The 25113-nt window shown below is 41.7% G+C and overlaps 1 protein-coding gene across 5 annotated transcripts in view; it reads left to right on the top strand.

The window, feature by feature from the left end:
* The window catches only part of PRICKLE2 (prickle planar cell polarity protein 2), a 365346-nt gene that overhangs the window by 220614 nt on the left and 119619 nt on the right, over positions 1 to 25113 (top strand). The window contains exon 1 of one of the 5 annotated variants that reach the window (XM_032290398.1): positions 5303 to 6788. The exons of 3 other annotated variants lie outside the window; for them this stretch is intronic. The gene's annotated coding sequence lies outside the window, so the exon portion shown is untranslated. One more of the 5 variants, XM_032290400.1, reaches the window with a different exon arrangement.

Below are 25113 nucleotides of genomic sequence, written 5' to 3'. Positions count from 1 at the left end.
TATATCCAGTCCTCCTCATTTTCTTAGAAAAGCAATATGTGAGTTTGTACATCTGTGACATTTTGTAATAATAATTTTTCTTGAGCAGATCTTTGTTGCCAGTTTGCTACTTTATGAGGCAGAGAGTTTTTAGCCTTTTTCTAGGACATCATTCATTTTGCCAATGTTCTCTTCCAAGAGAAATGTGTAGGAACCTAAGTGTCTGTATTTAGGAAATACTGAAAAACCAAAGCATCCCTGTACAATTCTTTGTTGTTCTCCTAGTCCTTTACATAAAGAAAATTCAAGTTTCAATTCAGCTGTTTAATGAAAATTAGTAGTTCCCAAAACCTGCCATAATAAGTGCAGCTTTCTTTGTCTAAGAAAAACCATTTGCTAGCACATCATGTCAGTTTAACAATATTTTCATAGAAATGTGCAATGGTATGCCTGGTAAAATCATTGATGCAATCCTTAATCTTTTTGGGGAGAGGGAGCAAAATCTTTAGCACTCCTTCATTTTGATGTGCACAGTCTAGCCTGTCCGTATTTCTCATTTTAATTAATGTAATTAAAAGAGGATAAAAGGCTGTGTTAAAATTTTGTGTGTTAGATTATTGGGATCAAGAATAATTAAAATGTATGAAATGTGACAGATTCCTAAGATGATAGGGAAAAAGGAAGGCCACTTTTCTGTATTTAAAGTGTACCAAATGATTTTTCACAAGATTTAGAAATGTCCATGGATAAGAAGCATTTATGATATGGAATCTTCACAAATGGACAAGACAGAAGGCTTGAGGGGGTGCTTGTCCTTATGTTATCATGAACAATTTTATCATTTATGTTTGCAGCTCTCCTTCCTGTTGCCTTCTTTGGAAACCAAGTGGAGAATAATATTGATTTAACACGTACTATATTCCCTAAGGTACTCTACAAAGTACTTTCTATACCTCAGTTCATCTAACCTTACCAGAGCCTTTGATAAAGAGATATCTCCATTTTATAGGTGGTGAAACTGAGGCTTAGAGGTGAGGTAGCTGTCATCTGCTAGGTCGTGCTGCTAGGAGGTAATAGAACGAGATTTGAATTCAGGTCTTTTTGCTGGACTTAATGATGATACTCTGCCTGTTGCAGGAGGCAGATTATAAGTATGGATTAGAAAGTGGGTAGAAACTGTTGAGGATAACTCTTTTGAGCATTTCTTTTTTACAAATGCACCTCCACCTTTGTGTGTGCCTCATGCATCTTTACCTACATTACAGATGCTTCACATATTTCAAACATTTATTTTCTATATGGTTACTCAGGTTACATGTTGTTGCTTGAAAGTTAATTAAAATATGCAACATTTTCTTTTTCTGCCTTCTAAGGTAAAACAGATGCAACTTTTATCTCATATTCATTTAGGACTATCAGTTTTTTAAATGTTAAACAGCTCTTGTTTAAAGACATTAGGGTTTAGTAGATTGCATTTTGTTTTGTTTAATATCTTTACATAGCACAAATTAAAATGGACATCTGTGGCAGACATTGCTGGAGTCCTCCATTGTTTTTGCTGTTCTTTGTGGGCATACAGTTCCCAGCCTCCTTGCAGGTGAAGTCATGGGACTAGTTTGACCACTAGAAATGATATCATTCATCCCTAAGCTGAGGAGCCTAAAAGGCTCTTCGTTTCTCTCTTTTGTGTTGTGGTAACTGGGAAATTATTGGCTGAGATCACAGAGGCACAAGAAGGAAGCAAAGCAGATCCCTGAGTCACTACTTAGAATGGAGTATCTGGAAAGCCTCTGGGCTTCCAACCAACTTTGCTTGAGAGAGAAATCAAACTTTCTTGTGGTAAGCCATTGACATTTAGGATCGTATGTTACTGCATCATCATCTGTGCTAGCCCGACTTATATGACAATTCTTTTTCAACCTCCTCTCCCACATTTATCTTATTAGACTTTGAAATCTAAATGTCTGGATTACTCTTGAATAAAATATTTGCATGCACACATACAAATGCATACATTTGAAAAAGTAAACTGAAATAAACCTTATTAGATAAGTGGTTTGAAACTTTGGTAATATCCCTTACAGCAATTAGAATTTCTCAGTAGAAAGACCAGAAGGTAGTAATCTAAATGAGCTAGGATGAGTGATGTCTACCTTTTTAAAGTTCTCCAAAAACGGGAACACTGTCATTTCCCTGAGTGACCCATGTCAGTTCTTATCTCAGTATTCAAAAATCTTCCTTAGGTTCCAGGAAGATTTTAAATGACCTAAAGAGGGATTTAGGACTCTTTTTGGAGGGCCTTCTTTTCCTTCTTATTTTACACCCATAAAAACAGAGATTTAAAACTTGTTTATTGCAGTCTTCCCCATTATAGCCCTTCATCTAGGAGGCCACCACCCTTGCTGCCACTTACCCTTCCCTTCTGTATCCTGATCAGTAGAGATGCACTTGACCTTTCCCCGTAATCCTCTAACAAGATCCTGCCTAAAGCTGGCTAGAATGGAAAGACTATTTGATTTTCTAGCATGTATGAAGCTGCCTCTTTGTTATTACCTGCCAGTGTCATGTTGATGCTGCCTTGCTGTCTTGTGTCTGTGTAGATGTCTTTTAATTCTGCATTTGTGTTTATAATTTTCATTCCTATTTATGTTTTTCTTCTTCCCTGGAATACCTTCTCTAGCAGCTAAAATTTGACCTTAGTCAAAATTTTTTATCCTCTGGATTTTGTGTCATGCTTAGTAAGGCCTTCCCCCGGCTATCAAATTGTTTTTTAATTCCAAAAATGTAAAAGCGTTTTTGACCATGGGCCTGACCCAGATCATACTTCTCCTGATTCCAGCTCACCTCTGCCACAATTAATTTTGTCTTTTTTGTCCTTTCTCCTATATACTGCATGCAATTATGGTCATTTTTATAACTCTCTTATCATTCCACCTAAATAGAAAGTTCTGAAGGTCAGCAGTTGATTCCTTGTCTCCTGACAAGTGTCCTCCACTTCACAAATCCCTAATAAACACTTGGTTGAATTTCTCACACGTATTGCCTGTTCTTCCCTGCTCTTACTCCCACGAAGTTTACTGTTATGAATGTGAAATTTCACTGTTTTTTGGAAAAACAATATGAATTTTGTTCCTATTTATCAGGTCTCTGAAATTTCCAAAGTAGTTTTTGTCTTACCTTGTCTAATACCTAACAGTATATTTTCTAAAAATCCTGATTAGAATGAACATAATGATCACGAGGAATTAACGATCTGTAGATTTTATAATTTTAATATTCTGCGTAAGTGTGATGCGTAGATATCCAGCTTTCTCATTACCAAGCTGAGCTCACAGAGCATGTGCTGGCAGAAGGACTCGGGCAGTGTGCTTTTGTGCCTTCCAGCTCTTGAATGCAATTAGGCCTTTGAGGACTGTGCATACCCCCTACCGTAACACACATCCCATTCTATTCTAATTGCCTACTTAATTATTTTCTCTGTCTTTGCCAAGCTCTTTTAAGGCAGGATCCATGTGTATCTTGGTCACCATGTTGTCCCCAAAGCCTAGCATAGTGACTGGCAAATAGTAGGAGCTCATTTAATGAGTGAATGGATATGCAAATGAATGGATGAAGCATGTATTCATCCCGAAAATACAGTTGTTTTGTCCTGGTGTATAATTTCAGAAAAGGAGGCCCACCTTTTGGTCATTTTTACTGCTTTCTTTCCTAGATTCAAGCAATTTGGCGCATTTGTGTTGTACCATGTGGAAAATGGCTTATCAGTGGCTCACCCACATTAGATGGAACTTTGAGATGTGCCCTAGGAGTAAAGATGATTGTGCAGTCTTCCCTTTCCTGCTTTCACCCCACTTTTTGAATTTTAACTAGTTAGTTAACTAATTTGTGTTGAAGTTAATGGTGGAAACATGATTGCTTCTATTAATATTACCAATAGCTAACATTTATTGAGTGTTTGTTATGTGCTAGGCTCAGTGTTAAATGTTTCACATTAATTCTCGTTGGAATCCCCCAGCAGCCCCATGAAGGTAGGCACCATCATCATGCCCTGTGTTATAGGCAGGGACCTCAGGCCTCAAGTCATACAGCTAGCAAGGGTCAGAGCCAGAGTCTGACTCCAGGTAGTCCATTTTAGATTCCGTATAATGTTGTTGATTCTTATGAAGTTGGTATCATGTGTCTCATCTGTTCCAGGTGAAGATTAATCTCTTGCTGTGTTCCACCTGTCTTCTTGTGTCATCATTGATCACTTGTGAATTGCCTCTCATATGACCATGCTGATCATGAGTAGCTGAGAGAGTAGTATACCCATTTTTAGAGGAAGAAACAGGCATGGAAAGTTAAAGTGACTTGTTTGTGGCTACACTGGGTTACAATGTCACTGCTTCCACTTGGCCATTGGGGGCCCCAAACTGTTAGATTTCTTAATGGACTTTTTGAAGGATATTGAGGTCTGGGTAAACCATCTGCCTCCCCACATGCTCTGAGTTCTGTGTGACGGAAACTGAAGGCTGAATATTATTCATTTGCTGTATTCTATTTCTCTTAGTGGGAAGTTATTCCAGGTCTCATGATTTTCACCATGAAAGGTCTTCTGGGAACTAGAGAGAAGCATTCTGAAAGAAGTTATTAAGCATTATTAATACAATTACATACAACAAAAGACATAATTTAACTTCCCCACATCCAACAAAGAAATTCATTTGAAGCTTCAGGAACTCCAGCTGGAAGGGCAGAGCTCATCAGAGTGGGTTCCCCAGGCGGGGGAAGTGGGCAAGGAGCCGTGCTAGCTGCTTTGTCCTTGGGGACACTTCCGTGCATGATGGAATATTCCTTCCTCCCAGCCTTCCCAACCTTTCCCTCACCCTTCACTTTTGCCTGCAGTGCTTCCTTATCACAGGCATAGAGTCCAGAATATTGGCTGGCTCTTACCTCTCACCTGACTCAGGATACTGCTCAGGTAGCATTGAAGGAATATTGATTTTAAACAATTAAAGATGACCATGGAAATACTCAGATGATAGAAACAGTGGTCAGCCTAGTGGTTGGAATGCCTCGGTGAATTCTTCTGAGTTCATTCAAAATATCAGAAATAGCTATTGGGTATGTGACATTGTGTTAATCTTCACTGTAGTTCTATTCAATATTTTACTTTCTTTAGTTGCAGTAGCCCATAAGTTCCTCGAAAGCAGACACTGTGTTTACACTCAGTCTTTAGAGCTGTGCATGGCATAGAGTATGTGCTCAGTAAATATTTAATGATACAGATGCAGTTATTGAAGATCCCACAAGTTAAGTTACTTGCCTAAGATCACATTGCTAGCAGGAAGGAGAGGCAGGATTTCAACCCAAGGCTCTCCAAATATATAGATTTCTTTCTTTCAGATTGCTTGGTTGGGCTGCCTAGTGGTGTAGAAAAAATGGAGATTGGAGACCCCAAAGGTATTCAACAAAAGCTCTATCTGAGGTCTAGGAAATGCGGGTTCTGACCGATCCTTGCTGAAATCCTGGTGTGACTTTAGAAAAGTCCTTTCTCTACTTAGGTCTCCATTTTCTTATCTGTAAAATGAGGAGATGGAAGCAATGCTCTCTGAAGGTCTAAGGGTCTTCAGATGCCCCTGGGAAGGTTTATGCTTTGTCTTCTTCTGCATGCACTTGGAATTGGGGTAGGGGTTAGAGGGCAGGTGACTAACTCACCACCCAAGCACGTGAGGAAAGGGGTCACTTGTGCTTTATTTCAAGGTGCACAAAAACTCAAAGGTGACATAGTCTCAGGCCAAAAAAAAGCAGGCAACACCCCAAAGTGAAAGTTGAAGAGAGAGGAGAGAGAGAAAAAAAGAGAGACACATTTGAAGGCTTGACACAGCTTTTAATTTAAAAAGCGCTCTGATTCCACTCCTAGGTTAGCACAGCATATAATCTGAAACAGGCGCTCAGGTTGATAATTGTGCCCAGATTTGATCCCTGGCACATAAGAGCACAGCTTTTAAGAAGGAAAAAACAGACATGTGTCTTTAAAGCCTCTCTTCTTATATGCGATCTTTTTCGTGCTCATTTGGACCTTGCGTAGCTGGGCCTCTGCATCCAGCAAAGGCTTTCTTCCCCTCTCCCTGGCTTGGGGATTATTGATTTGGAAGGCAAGGCTAATTTACATGTAAATAAATCTCAGTGCTGGGCAGCGGGAAGGGACGTCCAGATGCCGTGACTGACTTGCTGACATCACAGCTTCATTAGCATGCGGAGGATGCAAGCACTGCAACAGCGACTTCCCAGGCACCACCAGCAGCGCCGCCGACAGTTATTATTATTTTTTGGCCGAGCAGCACATTTCCTGGTTCAGTGGCTTGGGCTCTGCGAGCAGCTGACTAGTCGCCCCGGGTCTGGCTCAGGATCAGCTGGTGACGCTGAGGCTGGGGTCTGTGACTTCTTCCTTCAGACTGTCGTGAAGAAGGGGAGTTCAGAGGAAACGGGGGGTTCTTGGGAAGGCGACCCGAGCGCTCAGGCTGGTCCAGAGGAAGAGTAGAAGTCACACTTTTTTTTCCCTGCTTGGTGAATTCCCCAGCAGGGGTCTGGGTCCAGCAGTGCTGTTTTCCCCGAGGGAATGCGGAGCAGCTCGGCTTGAGTCTGCTGCCAGCTACAGGAAGGGTTCAGACTGAAAAGGGGGTTTGAGGAGACGATGCTTTGCCTGCCTGAGGTCCTGCTTGCGTTCTTAGAAGTCAGACCCAGGGAGAAAGTGAACTGACAATTGACAAGCTCCAAGGGTCTGGCAGAAGCTTCCTCCGAGACTGGGCATTTCATCCTCCCTGGAGGTGGGTAAGAAATTTGCTCTAATTCACAAATTAAACAGCAGTGTATTTTTCTAAGGATGTTTAGAAAGCCAGATCTAGGGACTTTGCATTGGGGGAGGATATTAGGGCTTCATTTTCTTGGCCAGGTAGCATTTTTTGGTAGTCCTCCGACCCCTTTTGCCTTTTCTATGCTTATTAGAAAGCTCGATTGCAAAGTGTTATGTCACAGCTCTAGGCGGTCCTGAAGAAGCACTTAAATCTTGGCACTTAAGAAGAAGCAGTGTTTGTCTAAAAGTGCATCTTTCTTCAAAAAACAATAATAATATGGGGAAGGGGGCTAACAGACCAAATACCTGATTGTGTTTATGCACAGTAGTCATTTCAGCACGTGATGTCAGAAACCATTAGGGGATCTGAGGAACAAGGACTTAGCTGAGACTTCCAGGTAAAGAAATGGCTCTCAAATTATTTAGGTTTAATTTTAGACACTGCTTTCAGATTAAAAATGGTGACAGAGCTCCAGAATATGACTGCATAGCCTGGCTGAAACACATGATTTGGTTTGCCCTCTATGCTGGGTTTCTTCAAGCAGTGTTTGTAGTTAGTTATCCTCACTCTTGGCTTCTCGAAACCAATCATAGCATTACTAATTTGCCATGGGGGTCTTGGGATGAAAGACAGATTTTTAATCCCATGTTTTTTTGTTTTGTGGTCTTGGACTATGCGGGGGTCCAGTGGAACTTTTATGAACCATAAATAATCCGAGCTGGGCCAAATCACACCGAGGTTAGCGATCCGTACCAGATGTGATGCCATCCGCTGGTCCAAATGTGGCTCTTGTCTAACTTAGGCACATAGATCATTTCCCCAGTGAGAGAGTCCTGCTTCCCATATCAATGCATGTATGAGCACAGTCAGGGGAGGGCTCCAGTGTGCCATGAATATGTAGACATAGACTGCCGTGTACTGCATCTGCAGCTGGTAAGGCTGTGATTTGCTTTGCCTGCACATCTCTTCCCAAAGAGTGTTTTAAACCATCTCGGTGAGACTTAAACTAAATGAAGCCGCCTTGCCTATTTGCTAGAGGCCAAATTGGCTGCTGTAATCCTGCTCCTCAGAAGGCTTACTGCCTGCTGATGGCTTTCACAGATGGGTCAGGATGAGTGTCCCCAAGGGCTCCAGAGTAAGTCACAACTTTGACGTAATTACCATATTTTGGAAATTTGGATTTTAATGCCTCCTTGAGTGCTTGTAAAGGTTTTACCTTTCCATCAACTGCTCTTTCCCCTCGGGAATTCTGTTTTTAATGTGAAAATTAAAACGTACTGGCTCCGTCGGGCATCGCAGTCTATAAAGAGTCATGGGGCAGCCAGAAACAGTAAAATAGCATTGTTTGAAATGGCATGTTTATAAAAATTTACCCATGCAATGTGAGGGAAAAAATAGAAATACAGGAAGAAAGATGGATTCATGGAAGCTTAAGGAATGAGAAGGGAACTCAGAGGTTAGACAGTATGAGATGATCTTTATCCAGGGCTCAGACTGTAGTCAGAAAGAGCTGAAGATACTTAGAGCTACCCATTCCTGCCAGTGAAGTGGAGAGAGCAGTGGAATCTGTAGGTAGGGTGATAGGTGCAAGGATTTAATGAAATGACCTATGAAAAGCACTGTGGCAGCCACACAGTGAATACTTGGTAAATATTAGCTATCGTTGTTGTTGTCATTGTTACCATTTTGTCATTATCATCATCAGTGTTGTTGCTAAAAACATAATAGTCGATTTAAAAGGCAACATGTTCACATCCATTTGCCTGCAGAGAGGTTTTGCTAGCAGAAAAGATGCCATCTCTGGTACTGTTATATTCAAATGATTCCCACTCAAAGAAACTTTCCTATCGATTGAGTTGACAGAATAAAGTGTATTATCCAAGACTACTGTATTTTGCAGATCTCAAAGTGACCGGCTGGTATCGTGAAAATCATTTAGAACTAGCTGGGGCTCAGGCAGCCTTAAAGAATGCATCCTGTTTTGGCAGCTGGCAAATCACATGTAGAAAGCTGCGGGGTCCCAGTTGGAATCAATGCATTTCTGGATTTCTCTTCTGCTCCAGCTATGCATGTGAGAGACAGTCCTTTTCTTTCTTCATTCTTTTCAGTGCAGACATTGAGCATTTTCTTCTCCATCCAGGGAGGCTGTTGAATATATGCTTAACCTGCTAGTCGGCTCCTCAGAAGTTCCAAGACTGAATTTTTGCCACCATCTGGGTGGCTTCAGCTTATGGGTTGGCTGCTAAGGGAAAGGAATAGGCCTCCCCTGCCTGCCTGCCCTTGGCCTAGTCCGTCTGCCTTTGTTTTGTGTCACTGCCACGGCACAATTTTGCCAGGCTCATGGTCTGACTCCTTCATGCTTGAGTCACACAACTGGACTGCTCTCCCTTTCCTCCCAACATCTTTCTTTTTATTTTAGGAGAATTGGAACTCCAACACAGGGGTCTGAAAGACAAACGTGAATTGGAAGAGTCAGAGGAGTCTGCCATAAAATTCTTTCTCAAGAAACTCAGAACTGGCAGTTGGTCATTCCTGGTTGCTACTGATCTTTAGTAGAGTTGGGTTTTGCACGGAGAGTAATATTTATACCTTGACTATAGGCCACCTCTTTTACTTCCTGATGGGATGTGTGATCTCAGGAGAGTTGCCTGACCTCTTTGAACTTTGGCTTCCTCATATGAATATTGGAAATAAGGTCCCCTGAAAAGCACATGGGGTTGCTGGGAAGATGGTTGTAATGCCTTTGCCCAAGTCCTGGTACTCACCGGATGTTGAGCATGTTTCCCAGTTAATCCCAGTCTGTGAACAATAGGGGGTAGTAGTTTTAATATTTGTTTAACAGAGAAACTGAAGGCCAATAGAATTGAATTAGAAATCAGTAACAACAAGGTATTTAAGAAATCCAAATAAAATGACACAGCAGGTGACAAGTGTCGGTACCCCATCTAGTGCTGCTTTCACTAAACATAGGTTCCAAACGCTCTGAGTTTGAGAAGGACTCAATAACCAGATTGTACTGCCTGCCTCTAATTAGCAGAAACCTCTTTATTCAGTAACCCCCAAGCTGTGGTCATTTCTTCTCTGCTCTCCGTAACCACACGGGAGTCAAAAGGCTCTGTCCCTCAGATAGGAATCCTGGGTGGCATTTGGATAAAGACTTCTGTGCTTAGAGACCCACTGAAACTTTTCTCTGTTCAATCCCTTCGTGATTGTGGTGCTTATATCCAGGTAGCTTCTGGTGACTATGAGCTATTTGCAAACTAAGAAGCCTGGGGATGAGGTATTGGCCAAATCTGCTTTTTGTGGATGCTTTTGAGTGACATTTGGCTCTTTGCTGTGTCTTAACCTGTAAACATTTTAAATGAAATGCTCTGGCTTTTATACCATGTGTGTGTGTGTGTGTGTGTGTGTGTGTGTGTGTATGTATGTGTGTGTGTGTTTGAATCAAGCAGGGGCAAATATCTCTTTTGGGGATTGAGTCAGTTGAGTTTGGAGACTTGGTTTTGTTTTTTCCTTAGCCTGTTGTCTAAGCAGTTTATTATTTGGCATCTGAAAACCATAGGCTTGCTTGTTGTGTTATTTCCCTGGGGATAAGGCGGACGAGAAAAAAGCAAGGCTGGAGAGAGGAGAGAGAGTATGAGTTTGGATGGAGCGTTAAAAGGAGGGGAGGGAAAGGAAGACAGAATGGGGAAGCAGCTGGGAGAATATCAGAGCAATTGCCAATCCACCATGAAAGTGCAAAGCTGAAGGTTCCCTTTGGGTGAAGTTGCAACTCAGAAGGCAACTCTGTTCTCCTTTAGCTAAAAACTCATCTCCCCATCTGTCCTACAAAACTCACAGTGAAGCCATTTTAAATCCTAAAACCCTCCTTATGACTAAGCACAGCACATGTTTTCCACTAGAGCACCATGGACCATTTTTAAAAGTATATTAATTAAAAGGAGCAGATTTTCAAGTACAATATGAGCCTGCTTTTCCCTGATGGGTATAGAGGGTAAACTTCAGCGCATGTTTGGCTATGAAGTCTGTAAAGATCAAACTGGCTGAACTAAGCACTCAGCTATGAGTGCTGACTTGGAAGAGGAAACCTAGCACTCCAGGGGCACAGAATTCAGAGATATTACTTGTTGGAACTGAGGGCGTGAAGAAAATCAGGACTGGCATCATTTAACAAAGTATTACCAGAGTCATGCTCACTGAGAACAGCAGAGTGAACCTACAGGAGGAAGCAATAGTGGGGGGTCTCTGATAGCTCCCTTCTTCCTGGTGCTAGTGTTTGAGCTGCTGACTGTAAACCAGCCTGGGTCACTGAGGCAGCACAAGAGCCCTTTCTTTATCTCCTCACACATGGAGCAAGATTCACTTCCTGTTGGAACATTTTCCTACCCAGCACCCAGCGTTTCTCAGGTGATGGGAATGCCACCATTCCTCTCACACTGGGAGTGCTATTGGCCTCAAGTCACCCTCCTCTCCTTGACTCCTTAAAATCAAACCTTGTAAATATTTTTCAGCCCCATCCAGTGTTAAAGGTAGCCAGGGCAGAAATTTTTAGCATTTCATTTCAACTGGGCAAGATGCCATTTTTCCAGCTCTTTTCTTGGCATCCATTCATCCGTTATGAGTCCTTTGAGATGCCTGCTCGTGAAAGTTCCAAGACTTAACGAAGAAACAGCCATATTTTCTGTGGTCACAAAATCTGGCATGGCTTTAAGGTAACTGTTATATAAAGGCAATGTATGTTTTGGGTGTCTATGTGTCTGTGTATAGTCTGTGGTTAATGTTGATGTGGACGTATAATAACTGTCATAGATTGAGCTCCTACTGAGTGCTTGCTGACTTGAAAGATGCTTTACATACCTTGCCTGTTAATTCTTACAGCAATCTTGCAGCTAGATATTACTGGTTCTATTTAATAATTGAGAAACCAGGTCTCCTGGAAGTTAAGTAATTTGCTCAAGCTCACACAGACAGTAAAGAATAATGCTAGGATTTGAACCCAGGATAATCAGAGTCCAAACGCTGTCCACCATACTAGGTTTCTTTATACTTTTCACTGTAATGTCCCCTGGGGATTTTTTTTTTCTTATGTAGCTCCTTTATGAATCCCTCATTTAAGAAACACCTCATTATTTAGCCATTGAATTAAAATCTCTTTGGCTGATCTTTGCTAAAGTTGCAAATACCCAAGAGGGTATGTCAGACATGAAACAGAACATAGTGGTGTCTTCACCTTCTGCTTTTAATGTGGCTTTTAGAATGAAAGTGTGATTGGTTGGAAAGTCAGAAAACACACTGAGATGAGAAGTAAAAACTGCAGGCAGATGGAAGAAGTTCTTTGCTGGGCTATAGAGAACATAGGGAATTCTGGTCTAAACTTGTGTCTGTGGGCAGACTGATGGGAGTCTGGAGAGAGGGAAGCCCAAGCTTGTTGCTCTTGATCCCCAGTTGTATGCACATCAGGTTCTAACTAAAATGTATTTTTCCCTTTTCTGAGCCTCAATTCTTTCATCTTGAACATGAGGGTCCTAAATCAGGTGATCAGTAGATTGTCTTCCAGCCATGACCTTGATGAGTGCGAACTTTCAGAATGAATTCAGCCTCATCAGGGAAAGAGTGAAGGAGTGTAATTTGCTCTGTCGGCCACTCTTGGCGGGGAACTAAAAGGTCAGGTTTTATATCAGAACCTGACTTATTTGTGTTGTGAATATGTGCTGGAATATGAGAAGTGGTAGACCCTCAGAAAATGACGGGAAGCTTCCTGGAAGAACGTCTGACCTTTGGATGCTTTGCACTAGTGAAGAGGGGGTGGCAGTGGGCAGTGTGTTGGTGGTGCTCATTCACTTTCAGAAGCTGTCCATGGCTGAAGCATCCTACAGAGTGCCAGAGACCAAGGCTTCTCAAGTTTAATGTACATCTACCTGGGGGTGTTGCTGAAATGCAGATTCTGAATTGTTAACAAGCTCCCCTGTGATGCTGATGTTACTTCTTCTAAACTACCTTTATAATAGGAGTAGAAGAAAGAAAATTTGACTAAATTCAGAAGGTCTAGAGTCTAGTTATTGCTTATTTGAGTAAACCTCAAATCATTCAGCTGCTCCATGACTCAGTATCTCCATCCACAGAGTAATAAAACAATATCTAATATTTAATGATTACTTACTGTGTGCCAGACATTGTGTTCACTGTTTTATGTGCCGTATTTTATTTGATCCTTGCCTTAGGAGCCAGGCTTTGTTACCATTTGCATTCTGCAGTAACTAAGCACAGAGAGATTGAATAACTTGACCAAGGTCACACAGCTGGTAAGCGGCCAACTTGGGATTTGAATTTGTATCATCTGACTTTGGAACCTTCACAACTTATAGATATATTAGACGTGAAACATCTTGGGACTTACTGTGTGAATGTATTGTAATTTATTTATATATGTACAATTTCAAATATTTTGGGTACTTGAGATTATAAGAAGTAGATGTTTCCCAGATGAGGTTGTATTGTTTTTTAAGTAAAAAGTTCTGATTTATATAAATCAAAGTAAAATGCATTATGAAATTTCTAAGAGCACAGGTGTTTGCTCTGTGGTCACCTGGGGTGGGGAGGAAGTGGTACATGAGAGGAATATTCTGAGGAATGGATGGTTCTGGTTAACTGAGTTTTTGGCTATTTTAAATTACATCCCAGTTCATTATCCATCTTGGTTTTATAAATTTGGACAGTATGACAGATCCCTTTTCTGCCTTAATAGCAAGAGCAGGGTTAGCTCAACTGAGTTTATCTTGTGATTCAGGCTATGGCAACCATGCAAATTATTGTCCTGAAAATAAATTCCCCGTGATCCTATTTTGTAAGGAAGCCAGAAGAGGTCGATGGTGTACAATATCTCAGTTTGATATTTGTCACCTCACTAGACACCAGGCTGTTTGGACTTCACTCTAATAAATGTCCTCACCATATGATTAGTATGGCAAATACCTGGCACCTATATCACCATGCCCACGTCTCCTTTGTCCACTTCAGACCTCACAAATGATCAACACCTTTTTTTCTATCAAGCCCCAATGCATCCTCAGAGTCCTTCTCAACACAGCACTGGAGGCACCCTGTACCCATGAGTTACAGGTGGCCCAGGAGATTTACCCTACATGCTAACTCTACCCTTGGATACTTCCTGGAAGTTGGTTCTCTTTTCAGTTTAGTAAATATGTATTGAACACCTAACAATAGCCTATGTGTGCTGAAATGAAACTGTTTTCCATTTACTCTGTATTTTATTTGTTCTTAGGAATGTGGATGTTCTGCAGACTTACTGAAAGTTTTAGACATTTACTTAATGGGTACAATGTACACTATTCAGGTGATGGATATACTAAAAGCCCAGACTTCACCACTGCGCAGTATATCCATGTATCAAAACTGCACTTGTACCCCCTAAATTTACACTAATTTAAAAGAAAGTTTTATTTCATTTTTGGTAAATTAAGGTTCTAATAGTCTTTTTTCTTTTTCTATAGGACATACTGTTGTTCTGATTAATATGGTGACCATTCTTAGGGCTCCTGTCCCTTTTCATTACCAATGATTTAGGGTCTTTCTCCAGGTCTCCTGCTGTGATGCTGTCAGAGGAATACCTCCTTTACAAGGGCTGTTTTCTGTAGGCATGCTCCCGGCAGTCAAGCCATTGGTTAGGTAGTCAGTGCACATGAAGTGTCTGTTCCTGGCTCAGCAACTACATAGAGCCCTCAGCTAAAGCTCTCCCCTTCCCCTGACAGCTTATCCATCAAGAGTCAGAACTTCATTTAAATCGCTGCCTGAGTCTATTACTTGCATTTTAGTGCATCATCCCAGAAGTTGCCAGGAAAGCCTGTCAAGACTAGAAGCTTGCCACAGACTGGACAGATGACACCCTACCCTTGCGTCCTGTGCAGATTAGGCCACCCCGAAGTGCCTATTAGGAAGGAGGGTCAAAATGCACAGCAAAGAATTCACAGCCTCCTCTCTCAACAAGAGGAGCTTTGATTCTTGCTAGACTGGCTTCTGAAGGGGGAATAGGTAGAAAACAGCATAATCATGGGCTTGATTGATGAGAAGCTTTAACCTGCCTTCTTTTCATTGTGTCAATTTGGCTGCCTAACCAGCTGCCTAAACACTCGTGTTGTTTGCCTTTATAATGCTTAAAAATGGTTTTAAATCCTGTACCACTGAATTGCTAAGATGCAGCATCCTAAATGGTAACTATGATATCATGTGCTATTTTGAATTTTTAAAAGAATGTTACAGAGAGTGAGAAATAGCAATTGAGCATCTGTGAGATGCAAGGCACTGACTTTGGCCCTGTGGGTAGTTTAAAATATCACAGCCGCTCTTTTGCGTTTAACCAGTTTTCCAAACCAGATGTTTTTAGCTTGAGATCCCTGGACAGCAAAGGAGCAGACAGAATTGATGAATTTTCTGAAATTTAATGCAAAATTTTCTGTGTGTATGTATATGTCCATTTTAAAGGGAGAGGATGCCGGCTTTTATCAGATTCTTAAAGGCATCAAGTTACCCAAAAGGTTAAGAACTGCTAAGCTGGGTGGTGGGTTGTTGTGAACTCATCCAGAGAAATCTCTACAGGTTAATGTGTGACTGCAAAAAAAAAAAAAAAAAGTTATTCTGCCCCAGAGAAATGCAACATTTTTCTGCATGATTACCTAGGATCTAACGTTAAACGCTGTGGAGCAAGAAGGAGAGAGTTACCTGATTTTCTTCCATCTTATAGATGAGTAAATTGAGGATCGAGGTCTCAGATGCCAAGGCCACAGGAGTTCTTGTTCCTTCTATCTGTCACATACTTTTTATTGTTCACTCAACAGTTTAACAACTTTTTGAACATTTGCTTTGTGCTAGGCCAGTTTTTCAGTATTTCTGTACTTGAGGCATTCTTTCAAATACTTGACATTTTGGAGTACAGTAACAGAATTAGACTATTCCACTATAGTTATGGTACATTCTCAGCAATAATATTATCTTTCTCTACCTAATCTTAAACTTTTTGCATACTTTCATTTAATTGAAGACAAAGGCCTTTAATGTGATACTGGTTAAACACTACTCATCATGTAGTTGAATCACACTCTACATTTTTGACATAATTTTAGCAATATGCATTTTCAGTTATTGTAAAAAATATATATAAAAAATAAAATTGAAACATTGATCATATCTTGTTTGTAGCCCACTGGTTGCAGCTAGTTTTTGACATTAGAGAGTCAAAATTTCAAAGAGCTATATATTGAATGCTTATTGTTCTAGATGTAGGATTTCGAAATTTACATTATAATGGGAAAAGTGTATTATAGACACAACAGCAAATAAAATGGTTTCTGAGAGTGATAAATGTTAAGGGAAAAAAAACACTTAAAGGATACTAAAATGGAGAGTAAATGAGAAAGGCAGGTGGGCTGTTTTTTATAGGATCCTTGGTGGAGATGTCTTTGGTTGATTATGGGAAAAGTAAAAAGCAGGCCAGCTCCTGAAGCACTGAGGGAAGGGTATTCTGGGATGAGGAGAGTCACTGCAAAGATCGTAAGAGAAGGATAGCCTTGGCAAATTCAGAGGACAGATAAAGGCTGCTGAGGCTGAACATGATGCGGAATGGAGTAGAACACAATGAATTTGGAGAGAGAGGAACAGACCCGGTTATATAGGGTCTGCTAGGCCATGGTTAAGGAGTTTGTGCTTCATTCTCATTGTTATGAGAAGTTAATCGTGCATTTTAAGCAGGAGAGCTGACTGTTATCATCATTGTTTAAGAAACAAACAGCAGTGGAAATTAAATTCTAGACGGGCAGGGTGGAAGCAGGAAATTAAGAAGTAGGCTATCATAGTAGCCCAGGCGGAGGTAATGGTGAATTGGACGAGGATAGTAAAGACAGAGGTGGTAAAAAGAGATAATGAATAAATGACTAAGACTCAGCCCATCCACCAAGGAAGTCCACAGTCCGTGCTCCTCGTTGTTCATTTCATCAACTATGCTAAAAGTGTGTGGGCGTTCCTACATCTAGTAGGCTTGGGACACAGTGTTGGGGCCGGGATGGAGGAGGGATACATCCTTCAACCAGCACCTTGTCAAATCGGAGGACAACACATTTTTTAATATTTTCAAAACCTTACCCCTGTAGACCATGTGAATCCAATTCATCGAGGGCTTCTTTCCAAAAAATCAGGAAACCAGGAAATGTTATTTTCTTTCTGTGTATTTCCCTCCTTCCTTTCACTGCTGCAAGAATGAGGAAGCGAGTTGTAGCTCAGAACAAAACCACAAAAACCTTTTCCTAGATCCAGCTCGAATCAGGGAAATCAGCATCTCACTTGTTCTGCCTGTCCCTCCTGTAGAAAACCCCGAGAATTTTGCTTTGTTTTGTTTCTTTCTTTGGACTTGACTAAAGCCAGGTCTCTCCTGAAAACAATGTCTTTCCCTGTTGTGTCTAACTCAATCTGAATCGAGGGGCTTTACATCCAGCGTTGGTGTCTGGTAAACCTCCAGTCACTCGATTCTCTTGTTTCGCAAGTCCACTGGGGTCGTCCGGAGCCTCTGGCCTCATTTGCTGAGCAACATGGATTTCTGGGAAGTTTTTGCCTCCAGCCCTTCAGCACAGATATTAAAGGACCCCTGTCAAGTTTTGAAGGGTGTGACCTTTGCCAGAATCCCCACAAGCCAAGCCCCTGAGGGATTCTGCTGCCAGCTGGCTCTCGTCCATACCAGAGATGGCTGAATTTCTGTGGTTCCCTGTGCATGGAGCTGGCCCAGTTCCCCTGGATGAAAGGCGGCCTAATATAAACTGAAAATGTTATTAATAAGCAGCCACTTAAGAATTTCCTATGACTTGCCAGTGATTTGGGGGCCTCTATGTGAACAGGGAAAAAAGCACAACTTGTTTTACATGGATTAAGGGACCAGTGCAGTCAGTCCAGAGGGGCCGCCAAAAGGTATTCAGGTGTTTGGTGAAGGGCTTTGGGTAAGTTCCATAAAATCTTTGAGTCTTAGTTGTCCTATCTGTAAAAGGATAAGGATGACAGTAATTCCCTTCTCATGGTGTGGTTTGAGGATTAAACTAAGGAAGACATGGAAAGTGCTTGACACAGGGCTTGGCACATATTCAGAACATGTTTTCTGAAAAAAATTGGAAAAATCACGCCCCCAAAATGAAGGCAAACTGACCTTATGCCCCTGGGCTCAGGGGAAAAAGAGTAAGCTTGGAGTTCCAGATACCTCCAACATTTGGTAGTAGCCACAGTATACTTGGCTTTTCTGAACTTCACTTTCTTGATCTATGAAGAGCCCCTGCTCACTTAACTAACCTTTTAGAGATTATTGGCAATTTAAAAGTTACCTGAAATGAAAGGTCTTGGTAACTCTAAACACCTTGATTCATCCAACGGGTCATTAATTTACTGTCTAACTTGCCTGCCTTATTGCATCTTGGTATGAAAAAAAAGTCATGGCTGGACGAGGTGGCTCATGCCTGTAATCCCAACACTTTAAGAGGCCAAAGTGGGTGGATCACCTGAGGTCACGAGTTCAAGACCAGCCAGGTAAACATGGTGAAACCCCGTCACTACAACATACAAAAAATTAGCTGAGTGTGGTAGCGCATGCCTGTAATCTCAGCTACTTGGGAGGCTGAGGCAGGAGAATCGCCTGAACCTGGGAGGCGGAAGTTGCACTGAGCCGAGATTGTGCCATTGCACTCCAGCCTGGGCAACGAGAACAAAACTCTGTTTCAAAAAAAAAAAAAAAAAGTCATTAGTATGACCTTAAAGAATTAAAAACTTGGTCAAGGATACATAATCCTTTGATAGGAATAATAATAAAATTACCTTGCTCAGTCTAGCACACCTGTAAGCATACACTTAATATAAATGCTTATATTTGGTAAGACTTATCAAAATGAATTGTTCACCTCCCGTCTGTTTTCCATTGATCTCTTTCTATCCTAACTGGAATAGATTAGTAGGGTCTAGATTGAATTTTAGAGAACAAGAAACCTAACTACTTTTGTTTGTTTGTTTGTTTGACTTTGTATCCCTAGACATAGGTTAGGACCTAGCCACAGTGGCACGTTGTCAAATTTCATTATATCATGTGTGTTGTATATGTTAAGTTGTTAAATCCTAATGGCAACCCAGTGAAGTTAGGATTTGAACCCAAATCAGTGTAACCACAGAATCTAAGATCCTAACCCACTGCAGTGTACTGCCTTTAAGTACTTAGAGAATATCTTATGCCTCAGATCTTGTCTATACAAGTTTAGCCAATCTCATCCACAGTGAAGTTAGAGCAGGTGGCCTGGAACAGAAAAGCAAACAAAGAGGTGTTTTGTGGAGCCTTCTGATACTTGCCTTGAAGTTTGGAGGTGAAGTATGTTAGAATTCAGTTTTCATTCATTTCCTCAGAAACTGTTCCCAGAAAGGATTTATCTGGAAAGGAAGTGCTCTTAGAAATTGCTCTGATAAGTGTCCAATGAAGCAAAAATGTACATGCCATAAAATCATAGGTGGCATGTAGACAAAGTAAAGAAATATATACATAAAGTGGAGAAATATATCTAGAAGGCGTAACCAGCTCTATCTACCTTGGTTTATTCTTTGCAGAGCAGCAGGGCTGACAGGCAGCCAAGGAAATAAGAGCTTTTCTAGATATCCCACAGCCTTGCATAGGGATACAGCGATGTGGGGATGCAGGTAGCAGTGTTGCCATGGAGACACCATCAGTGGCCAAGCTCTTCTCCTTTGAGGCTCACTCCATCTACTCATCACGAAGTTAGATTAGTTCTCTGTGTGCTTGGTAGACGTATTCCCTCACTGGCTTGTGCATGCTTTTAAAATAAAAGCAAAACTCCTTAACATGCATTGTATGTGGAGCTCACCAGCTGCCATCTTGTTACCATCCTAGACTCCTGTCAATATGTCAGTGACACCACGTTCTCTCCCGCTCCCATGACTTTATTCACCTGTTAGGAATACTCTTTCATTATCTTTTTGCCTAGAAACCTCTCCTACATAGCAATCTTTGGGCCCAGCTTCCTCAAGGAGGCCTTCCCTGATTTGTTGTTAACCAGGAACCTTCTGTAGCATAATGGCTGACACATTAATGATGGCCTAACAACAGAGACACAGTACCAACCACTTTCTTTGTATTAAAGCTTTTCATTTTGTAAAATTGCAAGGTTAGATCAAAGTCACAAGAATAGTATAACAAAGTCCCAAAACCCTCCTAGATTTTTCAGTTAATATTTTGCCACATTTGTGCTGCGTGTTCTCTCTTTTCCTCTCTCTCTCCGCATACACATGCATACAGACATATTATTTTTGTTGAACCATCTGAGAATAAATTGCAAACTTCGTCCCTTATCTATACATAATTTAAGTGTCTTTCTCTTCAGAACAAGAATATTTTCTTAAATATCTTTTTCATATAGGTGATGGGGAGGAAGGCAGCAAATCACACTGCCATGTGTGTACCTATGAAACAATCTTGCATGTTCTTCACATGTACCCCAAAACCTAAAATGCAATAAAATAAAATAAAATAAATCTTTTTCATAAGAACTCTCCACTTTGAAATTTATGGTCTAGCTCTTTCTGGCTATATCTTTGTGTCAGACAGAAACTCCTGTTTATTTATTTATTTTTTTTGACCCCTTGCAACACCTACCACAATACATGGTACATGGTAAGTGTTCAGCGAATTATTGTTTAATAAATGAAGTTGACTGCCACAAGTATTTCAGCATTGCCTCTGTTGCCCCTTTTTGACTCATGGTTCCCACTGCAGTGGAAACTCTACCTTGTTGCTTGAGCCTGCTTGTCTGGCCTGTGGGAGAGACCAAAGAGCCTCAAGGAGTGGTCTTCAACCAATGGCTGTTGAGAATTGGTGGATAAGTACCCCTGCTTCCTTGACTCTCAAGGGGAATGTATCTGAGGAATGTTCTGTACTGTCTCCCATGGGTCCTCAGCTGAAATGAGTTCTGGTTTCTCAAAGCTGCTACCTGTTCATTAAGTTACCCCCTATTGGCATCCTACCCTTTCCCACGTTCATTCTTCCATTCCCTTTCAGGTCTTTTTGGGATCATCCTTCACAAGATTCAGACACCTTCTGAGAATCTGATTCTGGGGAAACCCAGTCTAAGATGCTGCCCCTCAATGATAGAGGCATCATTCCTGCAAATCAAAGTACATTAAGAGATCTTTAAATTATGTGTTTCCAAGTAGAGTCAGCCAGGGTACTTATTTTTAAAAGGGAAGGCGTTTCCACTGCTCAGAACTTACAAGATAAATTAGTCTAAAGTAGGGCACTACATATAATTCATTGAAGCATTAATTGGCATATTAAGAAGAGGAAACAACTGCCCCTGAAAATTACCCTGCACCAACTTCAGCAACCCCTGGGAGGGAGAAGCACTTCTTGGTGCAGATGGCCAGAGCCGCTGGAGCCCAGCCGGAAGGGAGGGAGTTGGATAGGACCAGGCAGTGTGGTCTTGGCACTCAGCACACACCAGCCTCATACCCAGCTGGCCCCGTCACAGTCTCCGCCCTTGAGCTTCTGTGTTTATTAGGAAACCATTTTTCCTTTCTCACAGAGATAGAGATCTCGCTCCCAGACATGGCAAGTGTCAAGGTTCATGCCTGGGTCCCTCATTCAGACTGAGTGTTTGCCAAAAACGGGGAAAACAAAGTATTGTGGCCAGGCGCAGGGATTTATGGAGCCAGTAAGGCTGCAAATAACAGGATATGCTGACGTCTGGGTATCAAGACAGAGGGATATAGAAATTCCAAGGAGAAACGGGTTATGGAGGATAGGAGAACTTTCCTTCGCCCACTAAAATGGCACCATCCTCTGAATTTCACATCTGTGCTTGGGCTTTGGGACAGGCAGTGGCCCAGCCAGTTTGGTCACTGTCATTAATGCAGACAGCGGTGGGGGAGGAGGGAGGCCACAATATCACCTCCTGAGAATGACTCAGGCAGTGCTCTTCCCCACCTCAGGACCTGTCTGCTCACTTCTCCTCCTCCTGGAAAACTCCTACTCTGGTTTTTCTCATATCTGCCTCATAGCCAGTGTTCTCATCACAACTCAAATGTTACTTCATTGGGAGGCCTGCCCTGACCCATCCTCAATTCCTCTTTCTTATTTCCCTATTTCTGTCATAACACTTATCACAGTCTATAAATGGCAGGTTTATCTGTTTGTTTACTTAACTGTTGATGGTCTTCCTCACTTGGCTCAAAGCTCCACACAGGCAGGCATGTTGTCTGTCTTAATGACTGTTGTGTGCCCAGCATCTTAGTGCAGTGCCTAACACGCAGTAGCTGCTCAGTCAATGTTGGTGGGTGGGTGGGTGGGTAGTTGGTTGGTTGGTAGCTTGGTTGGCCGGTTGGATAGATATGTATGTATGTATGGATATGAATGGATGGATAAATAGATACGGATGTACTTACAGATATGAATGGATGGATATATATAGATGTATTTATGGATATGAATGGATGGATAGATGGGTGGGTGGATAGATATGGATATACTTACAGATATGAATGGATGGATAGATGGATGGGTATGTATAGATGTATTTATGGATATCAATGGGTGGATAGATGGGTGGATGGATAGATATGTATGTATTTGTGGATATGAATGAATGGACAGATGAGATGAGTGGATGGTTGGTAGATATAGATGTATGTTTGGATATGAATGGATGGATAGATGGGTGGATGGGTAGACAGGTAGATGGATGGATATAGATGGAATAAAACAAGGAATATTTGGACACTCTACCTAAAACAAGGTAGGAGGAAGTGAGAAAGCGCTGGTTTTAGAGTCAGATGGCATACCTCTTTAACTTCAGTGAAGTCGCTTAGGAGTTTATTGCCTAAATTTGTATATCTTTGAAATGGATAAAAATGCCAACTTTATAGGACTTCTGAGAGAGAAATGAGATAAACTAAGTGAAAATATTGAATATTATAAACCTTCATAAGTATGAGCAATTATGTTAAAAGTAGAACATCACTGCTGTGTTCACCCCTCACCTGCCATCCTCAGTGAAAGCACAGGTTGGGCTAGAGCGACAGGATTCAGGGTCTGGAGGTCACACCTGCCATCTGGAGCCCTTGATCCTTTGGAGCAGATTTTTACCTCTTGGAACATTCCCATTTGATTTCAGGCCAGCCTCTACAAATACATTTTCTTCCTTCCTTTCTGACGTTCTGACTCTCCACTTACCCCTTTTGCAAGGGATATGTAAGGTAGGAGCTGAAGCCCTGTGTGTGGGTCACATGATCCATGCAGTTTTTGAGGAGGGTAGCTCGTGTTCTTTGTGATAGCTCAGTTTTAACAACTCTGACCTGTTCAAGGCAGGATTATCTCATCAATATCTTAGGGCAGGCAGACCTTGCTTCCAGTTCTTACAGACTCAGGGGAACACCACAGGGGAATGACTTTCCTCCTGAGAATAGCCACTGTCCCTTCATTTGTTTCCTTTTCTAGGCAGCCTGCAGTCTAGGAAAAACTCTCTTTAACCAAACACCTAATTGCCTCCTAAAACCTGAGGGAGGTGTTACTAAAGGGCAGTACACTTGAAAAAAACATTTGGTTCATTTTAGGCTGGTGCCATGCGTGCATGCGAAGAGTTGATGCTTTTGTTGGAAACTCAGGGAAAATGGGCCACAGAGCAGATGGAGTAAGTCGAGCCCCTGACCAGCAACTCCTGTGTCAGCCTTTCCCAGAGATCTGTTATATGGTTTGAAAGGATGTAAGTTACCGCAGCACTGGAGGTTATACTAGTGTACAAAGACACAAGTCAAAGCCAAGTCTTAGTGGTTTTAAATTGTCCATGCCCCATCTCTCTCCACTTGCACAGAAAATTGCAAGTTGATAGCTAGTGAAATCTGGTTGTCAGATTTTTTTTATCCAAAGGACCTAACTTTAAACTCTGTGATACCCGTTAAGTATATGTTATATGTAATTCCCACGCTGGAGCTATCTTTTACATTGCATATCTTTTACATAAGTGGATTGTTGATCCTGCTACAGGACACCAGTTCAGAACAGACCCACTTATCTGGATTGGATAATGCACATCTATTTGCTCAGAGTGTTGTGTGTGCATGTGTGGGCTCTGGCTCATGTCTTGTCATTGCCAGCCAGAGTCTTGTCTCCTGGATCTGGCTGATGGGGAATATGTAGAATAAAGTCTGGCCTCTAGTTTCTTAACACTAAGGGAGAAGAGGACCAGCAGCTGTTTCTGTTTAATGGTGATTATCTTTGGGATTGTGAGTGTTTTGAAAACTTTTTGCTCTTACTGCTTATCTGCCATTAGTTGCATATTGCTTTTTAAGGGTAAGGAAGCCATGACTTTACATTGTAATAAGGAGGACAACATATTAAGGAGGAAAATGTTTTTCTCTCTTTTTTTCTTATTAAGAAGAAAAAGAGTGCTAGGCACGATGGCTCATGCCTATAATCCCAGCACCTTGGGAGACTGAGGCAGGAGGATTGCTCGAGTGCAGGGGTTCAAGGACAGCCTGGGCAACATGGTGAAACCTCGACCTACAAAAAAATACAAAAATTAGCTGGGCATCGTGGAATGCCCCTTTAGTTGCAGCTTCTAAAGAGGCTGAGATGGGAGGATTACTTGAGCCCAGGAGGTCGAGGCTGCAGTGAGCCATGATCATACCACTGTACTCCAGCCTGGGTGACAGAGAGAGACCCTGTCTCAAAAAAAAACCTGTTCTTTTGCCTTTAGTGAGCTAGAGTCAGGGAATAATTTATATACCTAGGATACATCTGTTATTTAGCAGAAAGCAATGGAGAGCTTTGGGTTATTTCATCTCTTTGCTTTTAACAAAAGTGTATTTTCCCACGTCTGATTTTGCCCGCCCTGAACTTAGCCATGTTGAATCCACTAGGTTAGGGTTAGGGTTAGCCTGTTGCCCAAGCTTCTCAGTCACTTGGTTTGTACTGGGGCTGAACCACTCTTTAAGCAGTCTGCCTCTTGTCCCTGAACCTGATCTGGCCATGGACTTGGGACCGAGGAGCCCAAACCACAAGGGGAGGCGGAAGTCAAGACAGACGGCAGGGCTGGCAACAAGAGACACCATTCTCATGTTTAATGTAGTCTCGCGTTTCACCAGTGTCCTTTCACACCCTGCTGGGTACCCAGCTGAGTGTCAGGAGGGCCTAGTCATGCAAGAGGTTAAGACATGGCGGTAAGGAAGGGCTGGTATAGGTTCTTTGGGACAGTTGAAAATGTAC

The sequence above is a fragment of the Sapajus apella genome, unplaced genomic scaffold (assembly GCF_009761245.1).
Source record: "Sapajus apella isolate SASKATOON/1434 unplaced genomic scaffold, GSC_monkey_1.0 scaffold23, whole genome shotgun sequence".
Lineage (NCBI taxonomy): Eukaryota > Metazoa > Chordata > Mammalia > Primates > Cebidae > Sapajus > Sapajus apella.
This window is presented reverse-complemented; position numbering and strand designations above follow the sequence as displayed.